Raw genomic sequence first — 20,004 nt, forward strand, 5'->3', positions numbered from 1 at the left:
GTTAATAGACTGGAAAGAAATATATCAAAACATAATACTCGGTGGCTGATAGAAAACTTTTTTCTTCTTTGCTATATTTCCCATGTTGTCTCTAATGAACACATATCTCTTAAAAGAAAAGAATACATTTTGCCTATGTTTACTGGTGCTTGATATTCCCCAATTAAAGAGTCATTTATTCAGCTTCAAGTTTTTCGTGCTTTCAAAACGCAGAATCTTTGCGAAGGTGTTTTTAGCCTCCAGCTGAGAAGAACATTGGTCTAGAAAAGAGGCTTTGGAATTGGTGCCCCCCAGAGATCAGGCTCTAAGGATCCCGCAGTGAGTGGGCTGAGGGGAGGGGCTGAAAGACAGGCGGAAGTGGGCCCACCGCAGGGCTTGCCTGGGGTGCTCCTGGTGGCCTGGCACACCGGGGTCTCAGGACAGAAGTGAGGCTCCTCCTCACTTGGCAGTGCTGAATTCCTGGAAAGTCCAGTGCCACCCGAGCCCCAGAGGTCAGGAATCAGGTGGTCGGCATTAAGAGCTCTCCAGGCCCTTCCCTTGCCCTTCAGCTTCTGGGGCTCAGTCCGGAGGCCGGGCTCTGTGGGGGAGAAAAGGAAGCCTGAGTAGCTGTGTGTTTCACAACAGAAAGTCCCAGCTGCTGAAGCTGAGGAATTCGAAGGGATTTTTCTTTTAAGAAAACAACAACAAAGCCTTTTATCATACTCCTCGGGGCTGTCAGAAACCATTTGGGTAGATTTTCCTGGTCTTGTTTTCACATGCAAAGGTGGGAGGACATACCTGTCCTCACCCTGACTCACCCCACAAACCCCTTGGGGAGAGAGAAAGAGAGAGGAAGAGAGAGGGAGGGAGGAAGAGAGAGAGAGAGAGAGAGAGAGAGAGAGAGAGAGAGAGAGAGAGAGAGAGAGAAAGGAAGATTTCCGGTTCTGTTCCTCACAGCTCCGCCCTCCTTTGTGGAAGGGGCTGTGTGTGGTATCTGTCCACAGATTCCTCATTCAGCTGATTTTGTCTAAATCTGGGTCCCAGGGCACAGGCGTGGGATGAATGAGGTGAGGAGAGCTCACGTTCATTGGGTGCTTTCTCTGTGCCAGGCAATATTTTGACTACTTTCTCCATCCATTTAAATCTTACAATCCTACAAGAAGGGAGCTATTCTCATTGCCATTTTCTGGGCAAAGAAACGGAGGGCCAGAGAGTCACTCCTGAGACCACTCATTCAGTGAGGAGCAGAGCCAGGATACGAACCCGCCTTCACCTGAAAACCATGACCCAGGTTATCTGTTTGCAGGTGCTTAATTCAAATTTGCCTACATCTGTGCATAGAGGCTTTAAAAAATAATTATAGTGAAATACCTTTCCAGGCATTATGCTAATTATAATGTGCTAACAATTCACATCTCTAATTAGCAGGCTGGGGACTGAGTGTTTCTGTTGCTTGAAAAGGGAGGGCACTAATATCTCCCCTTGTGGAAATACTTATTCACGGTCCAAGAACAGAAATAGCATGCCAACAGGTACTGATGCCCAGTGGGAGCCCAACATCTAAATATTCTCAAGACCCAAGGATTTTAGTGATTAAATATCCCCATGGCATGAATCTATAAAGACAAGAAGGTGGGCCAAACAACTCAAGTCTGTCCCACTTCAGTGAAAGAGAGAAAGAAATATTTCGTACTATCCTCCTAGGTTCTCTGGCTGGGGCCCTGTAAATTGGATTAACAAAAGGAAAGCATGGGGGGTGGGGTGTTGTCCCTCAGCCTGGCCTGCACCCTCTCCAATCAGACATCTCTCTCACAATCCGGGACCACTGGCTCCTAACTGCTCACCTGCCTGCCTGCCTGATTTCCCCTAACCGCTTCTGCCTGCCAGCCTGATCACCCCCTAAGCACTCCCCTGCCAGCCTGATTGATGCCTAACTTCTCCCCTGTCGGCCCAATCATCCCAACTGCCCTCCCCTGCCAGCCTGATTGCCTACAACTGCCCTCCCCTGCCACAACCCATCTCCTCTGCTGGGCCCCACCTCTGCTGTGTGCGTGGCCATCTTGTGATGGCCACCTTGTGACGACATTAGGGCATGATGTGTGAGGGCGTGATGACCACCTAGGCTATTATTAGTATAGATAAGTTTTATGTGACTCAGAAGCCATCATAAGGAAATGCAGGGTACAGACAAGGGCGCGCAGCCATGCAGTAGAAATTCTGAACTCCCTCTTCCTGAATAACTGCCCACGGACACTCCAGCTGTGCAACTTCAGTGCCAGGGCCCCTCAGAGTGCATCAGAGCTCTGTGCCGGCAAAGGCACCTTCACAGACATTCACATTTCCAAAGGGCAGGCACCCTGAGCCCATCTATCCATAGTGTGCTCAGGGGAGCAGCTGTGAGACTCTGCTGGGTGTGATTCTGCACAGACAAGAGTGTGCTGCCCCGCAGTAGAAATCCTGAATTCCCTTTTCCTGAATAACTGCCCACAGACACCCCAGCTGTGCAGCTTCAGTGCCAGGGCCCCTCAGAGTGCGTCAGAGCTCTGCGCAGGCAAAGGCACCTTCACTCGCACGCATTTCCAAGGAGCAGGACCCCTGAGCCCATCTACCCACAGCGCACTGGGGGAGCAGCTGTGAGCTCTCCCTGGGTGTGATCTTGGACAAACAGGGGCACACTCCCCCCCCAAGCAATAGAAATTCTGAATTCACTCATCCTGGATACCTGCCCACAGGTGCCTCAATTACATGGCTACACTGCCAGGGCCCATCAGAGTGCTTCAGTGTGCCTCACAGGCAAACGCACCATGGGTGCCCCTGTGAGCCACCACTGGGAGTAAGCGCCTATCCACCACAGGTGCAGCAGCAAAAGCTGAGTCTGCCCACCCCACAACTATAGAACTCTGGACACCACAGTCATGCCTTTCCAGAGTACAGGCCCCCTGAACCCCATCACCCTAACAGATGGTTCCTGGGTGCCACTGTGAGTCCCCGCTGGGCACACGTGATTTCAATTAAGGGTGCAAGACAGCAAAAATTGGGACACTCCCCTCCATGGCTGCTGACTTCTAGACACCGCAGTTGTTCCTCTCAAGCTCACAGGCCTACATCAAGAGAACCCAAATAGCTCAAGTAGGGAACTACACTAGATTACCAAGCCCAGGAGAACTGAGAGATTACACCAGTAGCACCATCCCCAATAGAACCTGGGTAGCAAAGCAATTGGATGTACAATTAAAACATTACAGGAAAACATGGGAAGACAAAAAAGCAATCCCCAAAGGAAAGAAAAAGAGGAATCACCAGAAAGGGAGTTAAATGAAATTGAGGCTAACAGCTTATCAGAGAAAGAATTCAGAGTAATGGTTATAAGGATGTTTAAATGGCTGGATGACAAATACACACAACTCAATGAGAATTATAAGGAGTTGAATGAGAATGTCGCCAACATGAAAAGAAACCAAGAGGAGATGAAGAACGACATAGCTGCAATAAAGAACACAATGGCAGGCTTAAACAGTAGACTAGAAGAGGCTGAGGACCACATCAGCGAATTAAAAGACAAGGTAGGAAAAAACACACAAACACAGCAGCAACTGGAAAGAAGACTTAAAAAGCAAGAGGAGAGCCTAAGGGAGCTTTGGGACAACACAAAACAAAACAATATTCACATAGTAGGGATACCAGAAGGAGAGGAAGAGAAGCAAGGAATAGAAAACCTGTTTGAAGAAATAATGACAGAAAACTTCCCTGATATTGGCAAGAAAAAAACCATGCAAGTTCAAGAAGCACATAGAGTCCCAAACAAGATGAACCCTAAAAGACTGACACCAAGACACATCATAATTAAATTGGCAAACAGCAATGACAAAGTAAGAATCTTAAAGGCTGCCAGAGAGAGACAGAAAGTTATCTACAAGGGTTCTCCTATTAGAATATCAACGGATTTCTCAACAGAAACACACCAGGCCAGAAGGGAATGGAATGAAATTTACAAAGTGATGCAAAGCAAGGGACTGAACCCAAGAATACTATACCCAGCAAGGCTATCATTGAAAATTGAAGGTGGAATCAGGAGCTTCACAGACAAAAAAAGGGCTAAGAGAGTTTATCACTACTAAACCAGCAATGCAAAAAATGCTAAAGGGACTTCTGTAAAAAGAAGAAAGAGAAAGGCAAGAAGAAACACAAACATTGAAGAAAAATATGACAACAAACATGTACTTGTCAATAATAACATTAAATGTAAATGGATTAAATACACCAATCAAAAGACATAGGGTAACTGAATGGATAAGAAAACATGACCCATATATTTGCTGTCTGCAAGAGACCCACCTCAGAACAAAGGATTCACACAGACTGAGAGTGAAGAAATGGAAAAAAATTTTTCAGGCAAATGGAAATGAGAAAAAAGCTGGGGTTGCGATACTTATATCTGATAAAATAGACCTCAAATTAAAGGCCATAACAAGAGATAAGGAAGGCCACTACATAATACTAAAGGGAGCAATTCAACAAGAAGAAATAACTCTGGTAAACATATATGCACCCAATATAGGAGCACCCAAATACTTAAAACAACTTCTGGAAGATGTCAAGGGAGAGATTGATAGCAATACAGTCATAGTAGGGGACTTTAATACCCCACTAACACCACTGGACAAATCAACTAAACAAAAAAGCAGCAAAGAAATAGCAATCTAAATGACACACTAGATCAGATGGACTTAATTGACATTTTTAGAACATTTCACCCCAAAGCTACAGAATATACATTCTTCTCCAGTGCAAATGGAACAGTTTCAAGGATAGACCACATATTAGGACACGCAAAGTATCTTCAAATTCAAGAAGATAGAAATCATATCAAGCATCTTCTCAGATCACAATGGCATAAAACTGGAAATCGACTACAATAAAAACAACCCAAAAAAATCAAACACTTGGAGACTAAATAGCATGCTATTAAACAATGACTGGGTTACCAGAGAGATCAAAAAAGAAATACAAAACATCATGGCAACAAATGACAATGAAAACACAACAATCCAAAATCTATGGGACACAGCGAAAGCAATCTTGAGAGGGAAGTTCATAGCTCTACAAGCCTACTGCAAAAAACAAGAAACAATGGTAATAAATTATCTAACCCTACAACTCTAAGAGTTAGAACAAGAGCAACAAGAAAAGCCCAGTGTAAGCAGAAGGAAGGAAATAATAAAGATCAGAGCAGAGATAAACAACATAGAGACCAAAGAAACAATACAAAAGATCAACAAAACCAAGAGCTGGTTCTTTGAAAGGACAAACAAGATTGATGAACCTCTAGCCAGGCTCACCAAGAAGCAAAGAGAGAGGACCCAAATAAATAAAATCAAAAATGAAAGAGGAGAAATAACAAAAGACCCCACAGAAATACAAAGGATTGTTAAAAAATACTATGAACAACTCTATTCCAACAAACTGGACAACCTGGAAAAAATGGAAATATTCCTAGAAAAATATAACCTTCCAAAACTCAATCAGGAAGAATCTAAACATCTCAATAGGCCAATAACTATGGAAGAAATTGAAGCAGTCATCAAAAAGTTTCCAGCAAACAAAAGCCTGGGGCCAGATGGCTTCACAGGGGAGTTTTACCAAACATTCAAGGAAGAACTAAAACCTATCCTCCTTGGGCTGTTCCAAAATATTCAAGAGGAAGGAACACTTCCAAGCTCATTCTATGAAGCCAGCATCACCCTAATACCAAAACCAGATAAAGACAACACAATGAAAGAGAATTACAGGCCAATATCCCTCATGAACATAGATGCCAAAATCCTTAACAAAATTCTAGCAAATCAGATCCAGCATTACATCTGAAAGATCATACACCATGACCAAGTAGGATTTATCCCAGGGATGCAAGGATGGTACAATATCCGCAAATCAATAAACGTGATACATCACATAAAGAAATTGAGAGATAAAAACCACATAGTCATATCAATTGATGCAGAAAAAGCATTTGACAAAATCCAAAACCCATTTTTTATAAAAACTCTCAGCACGGTGGGAATAGAAGGATCATACCTCAACATAATAAAAGCCATATATGACAAACGCACAGCTAACATCATACTCAATGGGCAAAAACTAAGACGATTTCCCCTAAGAACAGGAACAAGACAGGGATGCACACTCTCACCACTCGTGTTCGACATAGTACTGGAAGTACTAGGCATTGTGATTAGACAAGAAGAAGAAATAAAAGGCATCCAAATTGGAAAAGAAGAAGTAAAACTGTCCTTATTCGCAGATGACATGATACTGTACATAGAAAACCCTAAAGACTCCATCAAAAAATTATTAGACTTCATAAATGAATTCAGCAATGTAGCAGGATAAAAAATTAATGCCAAGAAATCTATGGCATTTCTATACATCAACAGTGAACTTACAGAAAGAGAGACTAATAAAACAATCCCATTTACCTTCGCACCAAAAAAATTAAGATACCTAGGAATAAACTTAACTGAGGAGGTAAAAGACCTGTACTCAGGAAACTACAGGACATTGAAAAAAGAGATAGAGGAAGACATAAATAGATGGAAGAGCATACCATGTTCATGGGTTGGTAGAATCAACATCATTAAAATGTCCATACTACCCAAAGCAATCTATAAATCTATAAAATGTCCATACTACCCAAAGCAATTCAATGCACTTCCCATTAAAATACCAATGGCATATTTCACAGACCTAGAAAGAACTCTCCAAAAGTTCATCTGGAATAAAAAAAAAAAAGACCCCGAATAGCCACAGCAATCTTGAGAAAGAAGAACAAAGTAGGAGGGATCTCAATACCAGATTTCAAGCTGTATTACAAAGCCACTGTCCTCAAAACAGCCTGGTACTGGCACAAGAACAAACATATAGATCAATGGAATAGAATAGAGAACCCAGATATCGACCCAAACCACTATGCTCAATTAATATTAGACAAAGGAGGCATGAACATACAATAGAGTCAAGACAGTCTCTTCAATAAATGGTGTTGGGAAAAATTGGACAGATACATGCAAAAAAATGAAACTAAACCACCAACTTACACCATACACAAAAATAAACTCAAAATGGATAAAGGACTTAAACATAAGACGGGAAACCATAAAAATACTAGAAGAATCCACAGGCAGAGAAATCTCAGACATAGCTGAAGCAATTTTTTCACCGATACCACTCTTAGGGCAATGGAAACTAAAGAGAAAATAAACAAATGGGACTACATCAAAATAAAAGACTTCTGCACAGCAAAAGAAACCATCAACAAAACAACAAGAAAGCCCACTGTATGGGAGAGCATATTTGCAAATGTTATCACTGATAAAGGTTTAATCTCCAATATTTACAGGGAACTCATACAACTCAATAAAAGGAAGATAAACGAACCAATAAAAAAATGGGCAACTGACCTAAATAGAATCTTTTCGAAAGAAGACAGAAGGAAGGCCAAGAGACATATGAAAACATGCTCAAAGTCACTAATTATCCGAGAGATGCAAATCAAAACGACAATGTGTTACCATTTCATACCTGTCAGAATGGCAATCATCAACAAATTAACAAATGACAAATGCTGGCGAGGATGTGGAGAAAAAGGAACCCTCGTGCACTGCTGGTGGGAATGCAGCCTGGTGCAGCCACTGTGGAGAATAGTATGGAGTTTCCTCAAAAAACTAAAAATGGAACTCCCATTTGACCCAGTAATCCCACTTCTAGGAATATATCCTAAGAAACTAGAAACACCGATCAGAAAGGATATATGCACCCCTATGTTCATAGCAGCACAATTTACCATAGCTAAGATTTGGAAACGGCCTAGGTGCTGGTCAGCAGATGAGTGGATTAGAAAACTATGGTACATCTACACAATGGAATACTACACTGCTATAAAAAAGAAGGAATTCTTACCATTTGCAGCAGCCTGGATGGAACTGGATAGCATTATGCTAAGTGAAATAAGCCAGTCAATGAAAGAAAAATACCACATGATCTCACTCATTTATGGATAATAAAGAACATTATAAACTGATGAACAAAAAGATAGATACAGAGGCAGTAAAGCATCAAACAGACTGTCAAATTACAGCGGGAAGGTTGGGGAGGGGTGAGGTAGATAAGAGATCAACTGAAGGACTTGTATGCATGCATATAAGCATAACCAATGGACGCAAGACACTGGGGGGTGAGGGCAAGTATGGTAGTGGGGCAATGGGAAAATATGTACACATGTAATACCTTAATCAATAAAAAAATTAAAAAAAAGGAAAAAAAAGAAAATCAACTTATCTGAGAATGAAATTGTAGATAAAAACACATGCTGAGCTATAAAAAAAAACACACAAAAAACTGGAACATTTACACAATGGAATATTATGCAGCTGTAAAAAAAGAAGGAACTCTTACTCCTTGAGGTAGTATGGATGAACTTTGAGAGGATTGTGCTAAGTGTAATAAGTCAATCAAAGAAAAACAAATACCACATGATCTCATTTATTTGTGGAATCTAATGAACAAAATGAATTGATCAACAAAATAAGAATGACTCATGGAGGCATGAAACAGCTTGACATATCTTGGGAGTGGGGTCGGGGTGGAGAAGAGATAAACCAAAGAACTTGTATACTTATATAAATAGTTCATGGACACAGACATAGTGTGTTGAAGGCCTGGGGAGGATAGGGCTGGATGGAGGAGGATAAAGGGGAGAGAATGAGGGACATCTGTAATCCTGTCAAGAATAAAAATATATGTATACATTTTTATAAATCTTTATTGTTGAAAGTATTACATATGTCCCTTTTTCCACCATTGCCCTCTCCCACCCCCCATCCCTAAAAATATATATACATATTTAAAAAACAATGAAATTGCTGCTGTTGAAAATTCTTTACCTGGGCAGTGCCTAGATTTTTTTAGAGATAGAATAAGACAGGTGCTTGCTGAACACACTCTACTACTCATAGCATTTGTCTTGCAATTGTTTTCCTCCCCCTTCTAATTCTGTTGGCCTTGACTAGGTAATTTCAAGAAAATCAGAGACCCTCCTCTAACTTTCCTTCTAAGACCCTTTCTTCCTTCCAGTTCAGTACTTCTCAAAGGTGGGCATAGCATTATGCTAAGTGAAATAAGTCAGTCAGAGAAAGATAAATATCACATGATCTCACTCATTTGCGCATTATAATGAACAACATAAACAAAAACAGATCTAGAGACAGAGAAGCATTGATCAGATGCTCAAACCTCAGAGGGAAGGTAGGGGAGGGTGGAGGTAAGGGAGAGAGATCAACCAAAAGACTTGTATGCATGCATATAAGCATAACCAATGGACAGAGACAGCAGGGGGGTGAGGGAAAAATAAAAAGGAAATGCAGACCTCAAGAAAGGTGAAAGCTGAGGGTTTTTATACTAGGCTCAATGAAGAGTGGAAAGTTGTAGAAAATCATGATGGACAAAAGGCTATGAGCTCATTGTAGTGAGCTGCGGAGATCTAGCAAGGCCTGTTCATTCAAATTCCTCTCCTGGTGCATCTGTCTTCAGAGATAAGGATGCTCCTTTTTTTCTGGGTGTAGGGAGGGCACCTCTCATGTGAAGATCCCAGGATCTGCTTCAGGGGAGATGGAGGAGGTAAGGAAGACCTTTTTGCATATGACATTCCTCAAATTCCTTCAGCTAAACATAGTCAATATGCCAAGTGGCCATATTTGGAGTAGTGTGTTCTAAACCCTGTCATTAGCAAACAACAAAATGTTTAAGCTATTGACATCTTACAACCAAGCTATTCAGTACAACATAGGTCTCAAATTTCCTAGACAATATCCTATATAATAAAAGCCTAATATGCTAAGTGTCCAGTTGTCCAGTTGGTTGTTCAACCAATCAAAGTGTAATATGCTAATGATATGTTAAGGCCGCTCAATTGCTCGCTATATCATGCACTGACCACCAGGGGGCAGACAGTCGACTGGTCAACCAGTTGCTATGACGTGCACTGACCACCAGGGCGCAGAAGCTCCAACCAGTAGGTTAGCTTGCTGCTGGGGTCTGGCCAATCGGGACTGGGCGAGACAAGCCAGACATGCCCTGGAGCCCTTCTGCAGTCCTTCCCCAGCCCCAATCTTGCACCGGTGGGGTCCCTCAGCCTGGCCTGAGCCCTCTCGCAATCCAGGACCCCTTGGGGGATGTTGGAGAGCCAGTTTCGGCATGATCACGCAGGCCAGGTTGAGGGATCCCACTGGTGCATGAATTCTTGCACCAGGCCTCTAACCTATCTATAATAATAAAAGCATAATATGCTAATTAGACCGGATGTCCTTCTGGATGACCATCCGGATGAAGCCAGGGCTGCGAGGGCCAAGGTAGAGGCAGCTGCTGCAGTGGGCCTCTAGTATATATATAAAAGCCTAAGCGACCAGCCAACCAGCAGACCGTCTGACCATCCGACCGGTAGCTATGATGTGCACTGACCACCAGGGGGCAGATGCTCAACACAGGAGCTGCCAAGCTGTGGTGACTTGGCAGTTGTGGTTCTCGGGTGACGCACCCGGAACCAGAGAAGAGGGAGCCTGATTCCAGGGTGCGTCACCCAAGAACTGCCCTCTTGCAATCCAGGACTCCTTGAGGGATGTCATAGACCTAGTTTCGGCCCAATCCCCACAGGCCAGGCTGAGGGACCCCACTGGTGCACGAATCTGTGCACCAGGCCTCTAGCCCATTGGCTCCCCACTTCGGTTCTGGCTCCCCACCTGGCCTCTAGCCCATTGCAGAAGTCGTGAGTTTGGCCCTTACAGAAACTTCGACTCAATTAGCTAGATGAGACGTGCAGGCCCTACTGATTGCGGCCCTGACATCTGGCCGTCAATTTCCAGTGGAGGCAGCGAATTTTCCCACTACTACTCTTGGCTGGGAAACTGGCCACGGCTTCCCTCCTTCCACAGTAGTGACAGCCAGCAGGCAGCCTCCAGGGAGGGAAGGAGGTGAAGGAACAGCTCAGGTGGGAAGAAAGAGGTTCCTGCCACCACAGGTCTCCCCCTGGGTGGAAGGGCCTGGGCGGGAGCCTGACATTGAGCAGGGTCCTGCCCTAGGCTGACTAGATTCCAGGCTAAGTAAGTCTGCTTGCTAAATAATTGCATTTTGCAGCTAAATGCCCACAAGTCCTCAGTTACCACCAAACTTAAGGTAAAGTGAGATGAAAGAAGTGAGATAGATACAGAGAGAAAGTGACATAATATTGGGAGAAGAGAGGAGGGGTGCCTCATTCCAGGGTGCCTCACCCAAGAACCACCTTCTCACAATCCAAAATCCCTTGGTGGATTTTGGAGAGCCAGTGTCTGCCCGATCCCTGTAGGCCAGTCCGAGGGATCCCACTGGTGCACAAACCCGTGCACCAGGCCTCTAGTCCTATCTAATAAAGAGGGAATATGCTAATTGACCCTCACACCATTGCAAAGATGGCAGCACCCACAGCCAATAAGGAGGGAATATGTTAATTGACTGCCTCACTCTCAAAGATAGCGGTGCACACAGCCACAAGATGATGGTGCCCAGTCCCCTCATCCCCCCAGCTGCCCAGGGCTGGCCTGAAGCACAGGTAAGCCTTGGATGGTGGCTGCCCAGCCACCCAGGGCTGCCCGAGGCTCAGGTAACCAGGGCTGGCCAAGGCTTGCACTGCTGGCAGTAGCAGTAGCAGAGGTGTGATGGGGGCATTGCCTTCCCCTGATCGCTGTATCACCTTCCACCCCTGAGGGCTCCCAGACTGTGAGAGAGGGCAGGCTGGGCTGAGGGACCCCCCATCCAGTGCATGAATTTTCATTCACCAGGTCTCTAGTATTTAATATAATTTTTGTCTTGTTATAGAAATGAATACACTCAATAAAAAATATTTGGTTCCAATTTTTTTTTTTAACTTTAAAGAACAATAACTTGCAAACCTCTATATGGATTAATGCCTTAATATGTGGCCTTACCCTTGGACATAGAAACTTGAGCTGAGGGAACACTTCGGATCCACTCTGACCTTCTCTCTGGAAATTTCTAATTCATAGCTGTACTCTGTGGGATTTTGCATTCTTTCTACACAGTATCTTTGACAGAGATGACAACTATACATGAAAAATGATAACAGAATGTGTCCTTGGGGGAGCCACTCTCAGGCGTCCCCTCCCAGACCTCTGACAGCAAGGACTCTGAAGTTTGGCCAGGGGCGCCAGGCTGAACGCAGACCTGGCTCCTCTCTTAGAATGATTTACATTAAGGCTCTGGGCCAGGTTCCCAGCCTGATGCCATCTTCCTCCCCCTGCCTAGCCCAGGACTTCTGGACCATGCCAATAACATGGTTTTAGGTAGCCCTAAAACTAAGGTTAAAAGGAATCAGATGGTCAGTATTAAGAGATTTACTAAGGCCTTCCTCATCTTTTCATTTCCTTTCTGTGGGATTTCACATTCATGGGCATAGTCTCTGATTGTGATGGTGTAACAGTATTAGACACGGCCATCCTGATTCTCATGGCAGTCATTTTATAAAGAGCATGTGCAAGAGAAAGCATTAGAGTTATCCTGTAAATGTTTTTAACTCACCAATAATGTTTATGCAGCTAGCGAACATGGCTCCGGTCATGGAAAGGGCTTTCCTGTTGCTAAATGTGGTGCTACTCCTAAAGCCAGCCCAGATGGGTTCCATATTACCACTTCTAAATGGGGCTCTGAAGTCCATTTCTGACCATTCTTAGCTGTCTTTTTTATTTTATTATTGTCTTATTAACAAAGGAAAAACACTGCATAAGGGAAGTCTCATCTCACTCAATAATGAACGTTCCCCTCTCATCCTAGTTCTCAAAGGAGTAAATAATTGCATAGAAAAGATAGAAGTCAAGCTTTCCATTCTGTAAGAGTTTAAGGAGTCAGCATATTTCTCTCTCCCTCTCTTATTTGTATTAATAAAATGAGGTTAAAATGTTTTTCTGGAAAGCTAAATAAATGAAATCACATGGCTAGAAAGCTGTGCATCCAGGATAATGACTATCAATGATTTAGCAAGATAAATGACTTGATAATACAGACATGAATGCATTCATCCTTTTTTTCAGAGTTTTCCTAAAGTAAAGACCATGGATCAAAAGAAAATGTAGACACTAACTCAGATTTTTCAAAGAAAGGAACCTATAAATAAACTAATTGGACTATCACTTGATTTGTATGTCAGATATGTAAGTACTTAGAGAGAACACTGTTTGCTTCAGCTGTTCTCATCAGTATGATTGATGACTACTTAAAAGTGCTTGATTCCATTTGTATGCCAGCTGTTCTTGTGTAGAACAAACGGGGACTTTCTCAAGACAATCAGAGTCGGACTGTGTGCAGGATTTGGGGGGTGATACCTAGGAGCTGGAAAAGGTTACCGATGACTCTTAGCTCATTGCTCTGAGATCAGACCACACTCGTGATGAAATACAGTTGACCTCGAACAACGTGGATTTGAACTGTGTGGGTTCATTTGGTACATGGACATTTAAAAATAAATACTGTAAATGTACTTTCTCTTCCTTATGATTTTCTTACCATTTTCTATTCTCTAACTAACGTTATTGTAAGAATACAGTATAGAATACATATAACGTACAAAATATGTGTTGATGTTTATATTATCGGCAAAGCTCTCAGTTAACAGTAGCCTATCGGTATTAAGTTTGTGGGGAGTCAAAAGTTGTATGCGGATTTCTAACTACACAAGAAGTCAGTGCCACTCACCCCCGTGTTGTTCAAGGGTCAACTATATATCTAAAGTAGATGCTGGTAAAAACAAGAGCCTGCTTCTTTGCAGGTTTGGTTGGTGGAAAGATCTTAGCCAATGCTGAGCCATTGTTAGCAAGTTAACAAGAACCTAAGTTATCTTAACTCCACACACTAATAGTACTTTAAAAGGTAAAATTGCAAGATGAGTCATTCAGGCCACAGACAAGTTGGGCCAAGCAGCAAAACGAACATCATCAAACCATGGAAGTGATGCTATGTCCTTTCCTAGGGAAGCAGCTGCCACAGGTTATGCATCTGGGCAGCAAGGTGCTGGTGGTGGGAAAATGAACACATGTACATGGGGGATGACTTCAGACATGAGCTCCAAAGATAGTGGCAGGTCTGAATTTTCACTTCCTGTTGCACATGTTCCAAAGCAGCTGTCCAATAGATGAGAGTGATTTTCTTTACCACAAAAATACTTTCAAAGGTATCCAAATGAAAATAAAAACTAAGAAACATCTCATTGTCATTTTTAAGGTCAGTTAATTTCAGGCGTCAAGACAGTCAGCAAATGCTGCTCAAGCTACTCTGTGCCCATGGCTGTACCAGTAGGGTATACAGCAGACCTGAAATAGCTCTCTGTCTTATTGGGGGGTCAGAGCATAATTGCTAATGGTTGTCAACTGCTTACTCTGGTTAGTTAGCACTGTGCTGAGCATGTGATATGCACTATCTCTTTTATTCCTCAGAGCAACCTTATGAGGTGGCTGCTATTATCACCCCATTTTAGAGACAAGAAAACCAAGATGTTTTTTCAACATCCCATAGTTAAGAATGGTGGAAGCAGGACTCAACCCAAGTTTCTCGGATGCCAAAGAACACCCATGCTCTTTACCCCACATGCTATATGTGTGCTTTAGGAAAATGGCAATGCCAGGCAGTCAGCTATGGGAAAATGCTAAACTGACTGACAAAGTGTTACAGAAGGTCATCAGAAGAGCAAAAGACATCTGGAGAAGCTTAGGGAGAAGATGAGGCTTAATCTGAATTTAGATTCGAACTTGTAGACAAAATATTACCGGGTAATATTGAGGATAACTGCCATATCTTCTCAGAAATATTCCTACGGTGCTATCAGAGAAAAAAAAATTGGCCTCATGAATCATTAAGCTGATGTACTGTGACCTTTCTTGTATAATTATATGTATACATATAACTGTATATGCATATAAAGTATATATAAAATTATAGAAGTACTGGTGAAGGCAAGTTCACATAACCAGGTGTCAATCATCTCTTTTATAGATGAGAAATTGCATAAAGTTTTGTGTACTGTACGAATTGCTTAAGGTATTGGGAGACAATTTTCCAGATCTTTTTTTTTTTTTTTTCATAGAAAGCAGGAAAATAATTTATTCCAAAAGATGGCAGAAGTAAGAAATTCATCCTGAAAATGGACTTGGTGTAATTCTGTCGGGACAGATCTCCCCTTGAATATGCTCTCCTGTGGCAGCCGCACTGGAGTCTTATTGTCTCGTGACAGCTTTGGAACACGTCACTGGCCCCCATGTCATGAGCAGGCAGGAGCCATCTTCAGGTCCACAGTCCCAAGGAGAGTGCCCTGTTTCCCAGAGCACCTTCTATCTCAGAGGAGCACGGTTTAGATTAAGGAGGCACATAATTCATCGAAGTGTAAAAAGGCTAACAGGAGGAACACTGCACTGCAGAATAAGAGAGTCAGCTGTGCCCTGCATGTTTAAGGCAGGATGGCCAGGGCAGGCGGGCCAAGGGAGGCGGCCCCGTGTGGAGGTGACTGCACATCTAGAGGAACTCTCGTCATGACCTCCATGGCTGGGCAGCGGGTCTTCTTCCTCAAGGCCAGTGATACTTGATATACCAGGTGGTTTCATTTTTCAACTGTGGTCCAAAGGGAGGCTGAGTTGGGCCAGAATTGCAGTCAGCCAAAAGAGATAGCAGCAAACTGAACAGGTAACCAACATGGTGATGATAACGCCCCGGTTGGGACCCTTGGGGATGAAACGGGGCACCAGGAGGCCGACGATGTTCCAGAACACGCTCAGCACGATCAGAGGCACCGTGAGGCCGCTGTACGCCATGGTTGCCGCCGAGCTGCCAGCCCTGCCCCACCGCCGCCTTTGCATATCTTATAAACATGAGCTTCCTGACAGCCCTTTGTTCAGGGCTGTCTTTTCAAGGTTGTTAGCAAACAGCCTCAGAGGATATAATGTCTCCTCTCTGGTGAAAAGGGCAGGCATGCTTACTCTCCATCATAAAAGATTGGGTTCTCTAAGCTCAGGGTTCCTATCCTGTAACACAACCCACTGTGCTTGTAGGCATCTATGTGGGTCCCTTCACATTGCCTTCAGGAGATTTGAGAGCCAGGAGAACTGACACCATAAGCTGTCTCATGCTACTTGCTGTGGCATGAGTGAAAAAGCTCTTTGCCTCTGACCCAGAAATCTTGTCTTCTGACAGCAACCTTGAAACTGTGGCAGTTAACTCATGCGTAGGGTAAAGCCTCAGGCCCTTCACACTTTAGAGAACAGGAAAATTTATTTTCTTTTTTCGATAGGCCAAGTCTGTCCTCATCCTTATTGAAAAATAAGGCACCTGCTTCGGCATTCATTAGATGGATATCAAGTAGATCCACCATGGAGCCTGGAGAAAGCAGGGAAGATAAGATGCCCATGTGAGTCTCCCCTGCATGCTTACGCAGGTGCCCAGGGAGGAGTTTCAGCAAAGTACAGCCCTTCCATGTCCATGCCCTCGAAATGCTCAACAACCCAAGCAAGGGCTGACAAAGTGGCCTCTGAGCCAAATCTGGTTGACCTCTGTTTCACCACATAAAGTTTATTATCTAGGTATTATCTGTGGCTGCTTTTGTGCTACAATGGCAGAGTGGAGTGGTTGCAACAGAGACCGTATGGCTGGCAAAGTTTAAAATATTGATGTCTGGCCCTTTAAGGAAAACATTTGCTGACTTCGGATTTAAAAGAAGAGACAGATACATAAAGAATAAAATATTCCCTCAAAGCATGCTAATGGCAGAGGTATGAACATCATGGAAAGCTGTAAACATGCGCGTGCACACACACACATGGATACATACACATGCACACCTGCATCTATCATTGATATGCATGGTCTTATTTCTTCCTCACAGTACCTTTATTAAGCATATAGACTGGTTCAAATTTAAAGCTTTGCCACTACTAACTGAGTATGCAAGTTACTTTTGGTAAGTTACTTCTCTGTGCCTCATCTGCTAAACATGAGTAATGCTCCTTATACATCATAGGGTCACCGGAAGGATTAAGCGAAGGCATAACTAGCCTCTGACACATAGTAAGCAATCTGTAAATAGTCCTTATTATTTACCCCCGCTTTCCAGAAGAGTAAACTAAGTGACAGAGAGGTTGAGTAATTTTGTCAAGGTCACACAGGAAGAAAAAGATAGATGCAGAAATTAATCTCAGCTCTAACTCCAAACCTGGGCTTTTTACCTCTGTTATGATATTGCTTCTCAATACTAAAGGCTTAGTGATTTAATAAATAAAATCACCACAATACAATCCTTTTACTTTTCCCAACAATTATTTTTATTTTTAAATTATGATTTGTGGTTTATTTATTGGCAGATCCTACAGGTCTCTGGTACCGTGTGAGTTCTGGAAGAGCCTTATTTAAATTCACTATATTAATACATTCACACTGAACACTCAGATAGGTATTGACCAGTTTTATATTAAAATTTTATATTAATAATTTTAAAAGCAAAGCTTTGTTAGTAACCTATATAATAATATTCAAGTAATTTTAAATACAGAATAGTACTTTTAAATACTAAGCTCTAGATAAGTGATTTGATACTACTGTCTTCCTCTAAGAATACACCAAAGTGATGTCTTCCATGTAATTTTCATAGAGTCTGTTTATCCAACTCTTAGTATTTAGCTGAGTTAAAACAAACAAGCACCATCCGTGTGTGGATTACAGCCTTCCTGTGCGTGGCTCTAAGGGAAAAGGACCATCTCCTGACACACCTGCATCTTACCTCCCGATTACTGCCTTTGGCAGAGGACTGCTATTGACATATCTTGCTGAAAAAAAAAAAAAAAAGGTTACTGTTTAAAGAATTGTACGTCAATAAAGAGAAAAGGTCAGTATCCATTTGATTGTTTTTTGAGCTTCAAGAAAAGTATTTTTCATGGATGACATTGCTGTTTCTTTGACCAGGAAATAATACTTTTGAAATCTGATACGTACTCACTCAAGGTGCAGTGCAAACTGGAATCCTCATTTATATCTGCTCAAAGGCTGGAAGCCTGTGAAAAGAATTCTATTTAAACTAGAGGCCCAGTGCACGAATTCATGCACCAGTGGGGTCCCTCGGCCTGGCCTGTAGGATTGGGCTGAAACCAGCTCTTCAACATCCCCCGCAGGGTCCAGAATTGTGAGAGGGCACAGGCCAGGCTGAGGGACCCCACCAGTGCATGATTGGGGCCAGGGAGGGACACAGGAGGTTGGCCAGCCAGGAAGGGACTGCGGGAGGGCTCCAGGGCATGTCCAGCCTGTCTTGCTCAGTCCTGATTAGCTGGACCCCAGCAGCAAGCTAACCTACCAGTTGGAGCATCTGCCCCCTGGTGGTCAGTGCACATCACAGTGAGCAGTTTAGCAGCCTTAGCATATCATTAGCATATTATGCTTTGATTGGTTGAATGGACGACCAGACCACTAGACACTTAGCATATTAGGCTTTTATTATATAGGACCAGAGGCCTGATGCATTAAATTTGTGCAAGAGGCTTGGTCCTCACAGCCCTGACTGCCTCAGCCCTCGCAGCCCTGGCTTCATCCCAAAGGTCATCTGGAAGGTCATTCAGCTGTTCGGTCTAATTAGCATATTAGCTCTTTATTATCTAGGATATTCATTTCTCCATTTAATTAATAGCTATTTTTGAAAGTTAGATATTACTTTTAATGAAATGGTTTGATTTCCAGAAGAGAAACTGCACTTTTGAGTCTGGCAAACTAACAAGTAGCTTTTTATAAATTGTTTTTGAAATCTCACAACTACAATTGCCATAGTTTCCAGTTTTTAAGTGATAGGATTCTAACTCAGCTCTCCATAGTTCTAGACATTGCCCCATATTTCCTAGATCTAGTGCTGACTAAATTAACATGTTATGCCAGCCCAAAGCTTGTAAGTCCTGAAGGAGATCCTTAGCACTTTCATCTCACTGTAGTGACCAAGGTCAGGCATCCCAGCTACAAATGGAAGGGCTGCTCTCAGCCTGGGTCCTTGAGTGACTGTGTGGAGCAGAACCCCCTCTATGGGCCTGTGTTTGACATGTGATGTGATAAATAACTTTTATGTTAAGCGACTGATATCCAAGGATTGTTTATTACCACTGTAATAGATATTCTATTCCAATACAATTTTCTTTGCTTCTTCTCCAAGTGGATCATCTACTCCCTTGGACCATCTCATTGGTTTTATAAAAGCTCTTTGTTTGTTAAAGATATGAACATTTTATTTGTTACATAGGCTGCAATTTTTCTCCCTGACTATAATTTTGCTTACAATTTATTTTGCTGAACAGAAATAATTTTGCTTATTCTGTCTTTTTCTGAATAAGAATTTAAAAGTTTTATGTAGCCAAACTTGTCAACTATGTTCTATGGCTCCTTTTTTTCAATCTTATATAGAAAAGATCTTCACTTGCTCAGTTCATAATTTTCTGATTATCATTTCCCCATTGAGCAGAAAAGCTACATCTGGACTTAATATTTTCTATTTTTATGTCTGTTTTATACTTATTTATTACTAGAGACCCGGTGCATGAAATTCGTGTATGGGGGGCGGTGTCCCTCAGCCCAGCCTGCACCCTCTCCAATCTGGGACCCCTCGAGGGATGTCCGACTGCCCATTTAGGTCCGATCCCAGTGGGATCAGGCCTAAACGGGCAGTTGGACATCCCTCTCACAATCCAGGACTGCTGGCTCCCAACTGCTCGCCTGCCTGCCTTCCTGATGCCCCTAATCGCTTCTGCCTGCCAGCCTGATCACCCCCTAACCACTCCCCTGCCAGCCTGATTGATGCCTAACTGCTCCCCTGCCAGCCTCATTGCCCCTATCTGCCCTCCCCTGCAGGCCTGGTACCTCTAACTGCCCTCCCCTGCAGGCCTGGGTCCCCCCCAACTGCCCTTCCCTGCAGGCCTGGTC

The 20,004-nt window shown here is 43.1% G+C and overlaps 1 pseudogene across 1 annotated transcript; it reads right to left on the bottom strand.

The window, feature by feature from the left end:
- Positions 1-15,630: 15,630 nt before the first annotated feature.
- Positions 15,631-15,875, bottom strand: LOC308253946 (V-type proton ATPase subunit e 1-like; annotated as a pseudogene). Its single transcript has one exon. The product of its transcript is annotated as a V-type proton ATPase subunit e 1-like (transcript).
- Between the last annotated feature and the right edge of the window lie 4,129 nt (positions 15,876-20,004).

This window comes from Plecotus auritus (genome assembly GCF_963455305.1).
Source record: "Plecotus auritus genome assembly, chromosome: 1".
NCBI lineage: Eukaryota > Metazoa > Chordata > Mammalia > Chiroptera > Vespertilionidae > Plecotus > Plecotus auritus.